The sequence below is a fragment of the Bubalus kerabau genome, chromosome 4 (assembly GCF_029407905.1).
Source record: "Bubalus kerabau isolate K-KA32 ecotype Philippines breed swamp buffalo chromosome 4, PCC_UOA_SB_1v2, whole genome shotgun sequence".
NCBI classification, from domain to species: Eukaryota; Metazoa; Chordata; class Mammalia; order Artiodactyla; family Bovidae; genus Bubalus; species Bubalus kerabau.
Genome location: NC_073627.1, coordinates 152799493 through 152808260, shown reverse-complemented (window position 1 = coordinate 152808260; position 8768 = coordinate 152799493).

Genomic DNA, 8768 nt, shown 5'->3' with positions numbered 1-8768 from the left:
GGGGCCCTGCCTCAGTGGGCCCAGGTTTTAGCTTGGCACCTGGGGAACATGACCTTTTGAACTGTGGTGTTGGAGAAGACTCTTGAGAGTCCCTTGGACCTCAAGGAGAACAAACCAACCAATCCTAAAGGAAATCAGTCCTGAATGTTCATTGGAAGGACTGGTGCTGAAGCTAAAGCTTCAATACTTTGGCCACCTGATGGCTAAGAACTGACTCATTGGAAAAGACCCTTGTGCTGGAAAGATTGAAGGCAGGAGGAGGAGGGGATGACAGAGGATGAGATGGTTGAATGGCATCCCCAACTCAATGGACATGAGTTTGAGTAAGCTCCAGGTGTTGATGATGGACAGGGAAGCCTGGTGTGCTGCAGTCCATGGGATCACAAAGATTCAGACATGACTGAGCCACTGAACTGAATGGGGGACATGTTGATTTGGAGATTGATGTCTGGTCAGTGCCTCTGGCGATCTCACCCAGTCTAACTGCTGATGGCTCCAAAGGTCTCCTGTTTTCCTATGTAAGTGCCAGAATTTCTAAGGGTCACAGTGGAAGAAGGGAGGCCCCAGGTTTGGCCTACACCCCCAGCATCCCTAGGGTGAAGTGGGCCATTATTATATTGTTGTCATAGATTTCACTTTAGCCAGAGGTTGCAAACTGGTGATGGCCTGGAAGTCACATCTAGTTCGCAGAAGTGCTTTGTGATGCCCCTGCAATGTTTTAAATCTATTTTTAATTAGCTGACAGCTTTCAAAATAATCGAGATATTTAATGCTAAAAAGTCTAGATTTCTTGCTCTTCTCAAAAAAAACTAGAATCTCTGGCTACACTCAGCCTGCATTTCAACAGGACAATATTTTCTTTATGCACAAAGTGGGCTCTGCTATTTGTCACAGGCCCCACCCTTCCCTCCACCTCCAGCCTGCTTTTTTTTGTTACAAGCCTGGCTCCCACGGTCATCTGAATCTGCGTCCTCGCTGCCTCCACTTTGGGGCACTGTTCCTGCCCCACTTGGACCATGGGATTTGGGTCTAGATCAAGCAGAGTCCTTTCCTGAGGATGTCTTAAACAGGAACTGGGAGAAGAGAACCCCTTAGTCCTGGACCCCAAGCTATAATGACAGGGGAGAAGGGATCCTTCTGCAGAAAAGCAGCAAAGCAAGCTTGAGAAGCAGAGACAAAAGAGAGGGAGCCTTCCGGTCGCAATTGAGTCTAGTTCCTATCATCCCTGAGGCAGCCCTCCCCTTTCCCCAGTGCACAGTTGTGACTAACAGTGAGGTAGCAGGAAGGAGAATGGGCTTGAGAATGATACAGATCTGCCACTCTGCGATTTTGGCTGAACCACTGATATCCTTCTGAGTTTCTTCATCTGTGCAGTGGGGACACTATAGCTTACCTCCTAAGATGGGGTGGGGTTCCAATAATGTCATCTATGTGAAGCATTAGATGTAATGCGTGTGCATAACACATGCTACTAAGGATTCCATGAACAGTGAATTTTATGGTAGATGTTTACTAAAAACTGATCAGTTAGAGTTAAGAAGAGTGAGCGCCTTCCTGAAGAATAGTAGCAGTGTTCTTTAAGGAGATAAATCCTAATCAGTACTGTCTTCAGAGACTCAGGTAGCCTGGAAGAAGCTAAGCCTCTACCAGGAGGAGCTGGATTTGCATAACAATTCACCCTTTCAATGACTGTGTCCACTTGGAATATTTACTTAAATTCTCTGACCCTGAGGTTCCTCCTCTAAAGTGGAGACACACTCAGTCACGTCTGACTCTTTGCGATTCCATGGACTGTAGCCCGCCAGGTTCCTCTGTCCATGGGGATTCTCCAGGCAAGAATACTGGAGTGGGTTGCCATGCCGTCCTCCAGGGGATTTTCCCAACTCAGCCCAGGGATCGAACCCATGTCTCCCACATTGCAGGCAGATTCTTTACCGATTGAGCCAGCAGGGAAGCCCAAGAATACTGGAGAGGGTAGCCTATCCCTTCTCCAGGGGATCTTCCCGAACCAGGAATCAAACCAAGGTCTTCTGCATTGCAGACCTATTCTTTACCAGTTGAGCTACCCAAGAAACCCATCTTTTTCAGTTATTTTGAGAATGAAAGTAACTCATTAACGTAAGAATGGCTAGTAGTGTTTGTGTCCTAAGCATTCAACAAATTGTATTTATTGTGATGGAAAAACAACAAAAGCCACAGTCCAGAGCTAGCCAAAGGTTTCATTTCTAGGGGAGTCATTGCTATTGTGCTTTCTACTATCTGAGGCTCAGCTGAGCTAAAAGTGCACACTAAGTCATCAGAACACAAAGCTGTTCTGTTCAGTTGTGCCAAGAACTCACCTCCTGCACCACCCACCCCGACTGCCAAGCTAGCAGCCCCCATGATTCAAACCCTCCTATGTGAGCTTCAGGCAAGTAGTTTTTAAAGCAGATTTCCATTTAAAAAAGAAGAAAAAAAGGCTTTGGATGATCAACACAAGACCAAAATCAAAAGAGAAACCACAATGTAGAATTTTTTAATTTTCTTTTTAAGAAGCAAAGTCTAGCAACTGTCAAGTTACAAACAAAATGATAAAAGTTGTTGACATCTTGAGACCAAAATAATACCTTACACGGTTGATTCTCTAGAACCAATCTCACTTCCTTGTACTGAGTAAGCATGAGATGGGTTCCTAGGAAGCTTTGCCTCTTGATTTGGTTTTGGCCCTGAGCCCGACACTGCCTTGCACAAAATATCCTCAAGCACTTGTTGCGACAGACGGCCCTGCATGGCACAGCCTGCCTGCCAGGCCTCTTGGAGCCCAGCCATGCTGGCCGGTGCTTGGTCAGTCTCAGGCGGGGCAAAGGCAGTGATGTCTATTCCTCTAATGAGCTCTTGAAAATAGCGCCTGATGGAAATAGTGTCCTTGGTGGGGACTGGGGGGGACACGCTGCCCTCCACGAGTCTCTCCATCTCCCCCTTGAGCCTTTTATGCTCGTGGAGAAATTGCACTGCGTTAGCATGATGCTGCAGGAGCATCTTCATCTGCTGGTAAAGCTCTCGGGGGGCTTCAAGTTCCCGGGCAACCAGCTGTAACTTCTCCAGCTTGGAGCAGTGCTCACTCTGCAATTGCTTTTTCAAGGTGGCAATACGACATTTGATGCCACTGAGCAGGCTGTCTCCGATGGCGTCGATCATGGCCAGTGTGTCAGTGGCGCTGGTAGAGAGTTCCCTGATGAGCTTCTCCATGTCCTGTGGAGGCAGCATGAACATTTCTTAGGAAAGACCTTCAGCATTCAGGCCTGGGCACCTGGTTCATGGCATTGCCTCTTCTCCACTACTGAACCAAGAATTCCTTAAGGGTGATGCCCACTGCTAGCTGCTAGCCTACTACCCTTTTTTCAACTCTTTCCTACCAAAGAACCCTGATTCTTCCAGCCAGTGATGTGTGGGCAGCTAAAAATACTTACATTCATTTCCTGCTTTCCTTGTAGTTCGGGGTGACAAGGCATGCAACAGAAGCAGAAGTCTGAGTTATTGGGTGCGGCTTCTGGGAAAGCTGCCTAAAAGTAGACAGATGCTTCTGGGACAAGTCTTGATCCTTCCCTTTCTCCTGCCAGGACCTGGGGTCAATGCCCCATGGAGTAGGCTCCTGGTAACCTTGTGCTGACAGGAGCACGCACGGCAAAGCTGAGAGAAAAGGGTGGAGCATCATGGGGCCACTAAGCTGGCATTCTTGACTTTCTACCTATGGCCATTTCATTAAGTTAAAAAATAAATAGAATCTCTAATTTTTAAAAAAGCTACAGCTTGTGAATTTCTATTACAATCAAGCATACACCCTTACTAAAAGAATACTCAAGTGGAAGGAGTTACCTGAATATTTTGAAGGGAATGAAATCACAAACCATCCATTGTGATCTTGCTAGAAAAAGTCAAGGTCTCTTACTCTGGACTCTCCATGACCTACAGTGCCCTTCCCCATCTGGTCAGCTTGTCCTGCAGCTCATCCTGTCAGCCTCAGCTCTGCATCACGTCTGTGATCAGGTCTCCCCTCGGGGGGAAGGAGTGTAGGGGAAACAGTTGTAGAGGCACTCGAAGGTGAGGCCAGGCAGCCCCTAGGTGTGCTTGTGGCCCTTACATCTGAATAGTCCTGCATCTTAGATTCCTGCCTTGAGGAAAGGAGATCATGGGTGCTGAAGAGAACTAAATGAGATGATGGACATATAGTGCCTAACACCAGACCAGCATGTAGTAGGCACTTAACAAATTCATCTTCCATGGGATGAAGAGATTCTTCCATTCTATTGATAAATGCTTCTATAGGTCTCATATATGTCACCATGGCTCCCAATAGTACAATATAATAGTACAATAAGCAGGGTGACAATATACAGCCTTGACATACTCTTTTCCCGATTTAGAACCAGTCTGTTCCACGTCCAGTTCTAACTATTGCTTCTTGACCTGCATACAGATTTCTCAGGAGGCAGGTCAGGTGTTTGTCTGGTATTCCCATTGCATTAAGAATTTTCCACAGTTTGTTGTGATGCACACAGTCAAAGGCTTTGGCATAGTCAGTAAAGCAGAAGTAGATGTTTTTCTGGAACTCTCTTGTTTTTTTTGATGATTCAGCGGATGTTGGCAATTTGATCTCTGGTTCATCTGCCTTTTCTAAATCCAGCTAGAACATCTGAAAGTTCATAGTTCACATACTGTTGAAGCCTGGCTTGGAGAATGTTGAGCATTACTTTGCTAGCGTGTGAGATGAGTGCAATTGTGCAGTAGTTTGAGCATTCTTTGGCATTGCCCTGCTTAGGGATTGGAATGAAAACTGACCTTTTCCAGTCCTGTGTCCACTGCTGAGTTTTTCAAATGTGGTAGCATATTGAGTACAGCACTTTCACAGCATTATTTTTTAGGATTTGAAATAGCTCAATTGGAATTCCATCACCTCCACTAGCTTTGTTCATAGTGGTGCTTTCTAAGGCCCACTTGACTTCGCATTCCAGAATATCTGGCTCTAGGTGAGTGATCACACCATTGTGGTTATCTGGGTCATGAAGATCTTTTTTGTATAGTTCTTCTGTGTATTCTGGCCACCTCTTCTTAATATCATCTGCTTCTGTTAGGTCCCTACCACTTCTGTCCTTTATTGTGCCCATCTTTTCATGAAATGTTCCCTTGGTATCTCTAATTTTCTTCAAGAGATCCCTAGTCTTTCCCATTCTATTGTTTTCCTCTATTTCTTTGCACTGATCACTGAAGAATCAAATGGGTATATCTTTCCTTTTCTCCTTTGCCTTTAGCTTCTCTTGTTTTCTCAGCTATTTGTAAGACCTCCTCAGACAACCATTTTGCGTTTTTGCATTTCTTTTTCTTGGGTATGGTCTTGATCACTGCCTCCTGTACAATGTCATGAACCTCCATCTATAGTTCTTCAGGCACTGTGTCTGTCAGATCTAATCCCTTGAATCTATTTGTCACTTCCACTGTATAATTGTAAGGGATTTGATTTAGGTCTGCATTCAGTTCAGTTCAGTTCAGTCACACAGTCATGTCCGACTCTTTGTGACCCCATGAATAGCAGCACGCCAGGCCTCCCTGTCCATCACCAGCTCCCAGAGTTCACTCAGACTCACGTCCATCGAGTCAGTAATGCCATCCAGCCATCTCATCCTCTGTTGTCCCCTTCTCCTCCTGCCCCCAATCCCTCCCAGCATCAGAGTCTTTTCCAATGAGTCAGCTCTTCGCATGAGGTGGCCAAAGTACTGGAGTTTCAGCTTTAGCATCATTCCTTCCAAAGAAATCCCAGGGCTGATCTCCTTTAGAATGGACTGGTTGGATCTCCTTGCAGTCCAAGGGACTCTCAAGAGTCTTCTCCAATACCACAGTTCAAAAGCATCAATTCTTCAGTGCTCAGCCTTCTTCACAGTCCAACTCTCACATCCATACATGACCACAGGAAAAACCATAGCCTTGACTAGACGGACCTTTGTTGGCAAAGTAACATCTCTGCTTTTGAATATGCTGTCTAGGTTGGTCATAACTTTGCTTCCAAGGAGTAAGCGTCTTTTAATTTCATGGCTGCAGTCACCATCTGCAGTGATTTTGGAGCCCAAAAAAATAAAGTCTGACACTGTTTCCACTGTTTCTCCATCTATTTCCCATGAAGAGATAGGACCGGACGCCATGATCTTAGTTTTCTGAATGTTGAGCTTTAAGCCAACTTTTTCACTTTCCACTTTCACTTTCATCAAGAGGCTTTTTAGTTCCTCTTCACTTTCTGCCATAAGGTTGGTGTCATCTGCATATCTGAGGTTATTGATATTTAAAATGATGTATAAAATGACCACATTTATTTAAGAATGTATTCCAATATCAAACAGCAAATTTCAACAATGCAAAACTGCAATTACTTTAATATATTTTCTTTTCTCTTGGGTTTTGAAACCTAGAAGAGGAAGAGCTGAACCAGTTATTTAACTTTTTAAAAAATTACCAAATTGTTTTCCAAAGTGTTTGTACTATTTTACATTCCCAGCAGCAGTGTATGAGAGTTCCTTACCAAGAGTCCCCTACATCCACACAAACACTTGATCTATCATTTCGGATAGATGTGTAGCTGTATCTCATTGTGGTTTTCATTTGCATTTCCCTAATAACTGAGAATCTTTTCATATACTGTTTGCTATCTGCATAGCTCATTTGGTGAAAAGTCTATGCTAATATTTTGCCTATTTTAATTGATTTGTTTGTTTTCTTTTCTTTTTTCTTTTTTTTTTTGGCCACACTCTGAGCCATGCAGGATCTTAGTTCCCTGACCAGGGATTGAACTTGTGCTCCTTGTATTGGGAACGTGGAGTCTTAACCCCTGGACTGCCAGGGAAGTCCCCAAGCTGTTTGTTTTCTTATTGTTGAGTTTTGAGAGTTCTTTATATATTCTTTATCTTTTATCAGATATATTTTTACAGAGATATTTTTCTCCTATGTTTTCTTCTACACATTGTGTGGTTTTAGTTATATATATATATAGGTCTACTGTCTATGTAGGATTAATTTTTGCATATAGTGTGAAGGATGGATGAAGTTTTGTTTTTCTTTTCCTTCCTTTTCTTTCTTTCTTTGTTGCTATTGCTCCATACAAAATTTCAATTGTTCCAGTACCATTTGTTGAAGAGGCTAGTCTTTCTCCACTGTACTGCTTTTGCAGTTTTGTCAAAACTCAGGTTCTATTTGTGTACAGATTTGTTTCTGGATTCTTTATTTTGTTCCATTGTTTTATTTGTCTGTCTTTATGCCAATACCATGCTCTTTGGATTACCAGAGTTTTAGATTAATTGTTGAATTCAGGTAGAGTTAACCCTACAACTTTATTTCAAATTGTTTTGGTTATTCTATAACCTTTACTTTTCCACATGAGCTTTAGAATCACCCAGTCATTAAAAAAAAAAGTATGCTGGGATGTTAATTGTGATTGCATGAAATCTGTTGAAGTATTTGGGTAGAACTGACATGTCAATAACATTGAGTTTTGCTATGCATGAAGAGTATATATTCCGCCATTTATTTGCTAATAGATCCTCTTAATTTCTCTCAGCAATAGTTATATTGTTTTGCTTCTTCCTTTCCTATCTGAATGCTTTAATTTTTCTTGCCTAGTTGTACTGGTTAGAACTCCAGTACCATGTTAAATTGCAGTGATGAGAACAACATCATTGTCTTATTTCTGATCTTGTTGGGGGTGAATATTCAGTGTTGCAAGATTAAGCATGATGTTAGTTGCAGGTTTTCACAGATGCCTTTTATTATCTTCTATGTTGTGGTATAATGGGAAATATATGGCCTTTGTCCCTGGTTCCTGGTACAAAGCTCATAAAATTCTTGGCATTTCCTGAGTGATAGGTATAGATTTTGTTATTCATAATAAGCCCTTTTCAAAAATATATGAGATTATACTAATTACGTGACTCTTGGTGGGTCCCTAGATAGCTTCAGGATGGATCCTGGTTGCCAGAAAGACCAAACATGACTAAAGAGTTGGAACTGTCAGCCCTACCCTCAATCTCTGGGTTTTAGCCCTACCCTCAAACTCTGGGTTTCAGCTCTGCTCTCAACTGGCGGTATAAAACTCTGAAAAGAGGAGAGGGATTAGAGATTGAGTTCAGTCACCAATGGCCAATGATTTGATCATTCATGCCCTACATAATTGGGGAAGGAAATGGCAACCCACTCCAGTATTCTTGCCTGGAGAATTCCGTGGACAGAGAAGGCTGGTGGGCTGCCGTCTATGGGGTCGCACAGAGTCAGACACGACTGAAGTGACTTAGCAGCAGCAGCAGCAGCAGCCCTACATAATGGAATCTCCACAAAAACCCCTTTAGAAAGGGTTCAGGGAGCTTCCAGGTGGTGAACACTTTGTTATGTTGGGAGGACAGGACCACACGGAGAACTCATGCAAGCTACCCCTCTAAATACCCCACAGCTCTTACCTTGCCCTGTGTATCTTTTCTGTTTAGCTGTTGCTGATTTATATCCTTATAATAAAGAGGTAAAAGCAGTAAAGTGCTTTCCTGAGATCTGTGAATCATTCTAATGAATCATCAACCTGAAAATGGGGTTGTAGGAAACCCAAGTTTATAGCCAGTTAGTCAGAAGTACAGGTGGCAACTTCAGACTTGTGACTGGAATCTGAAGTGAGGGCAGTCTTATAGCATAGCCCTTAACTGGTGAGGTCTGTATGAACTACAGATGGTTAGTGTCAGAACTGAATTAAGTTTTTGGACAAT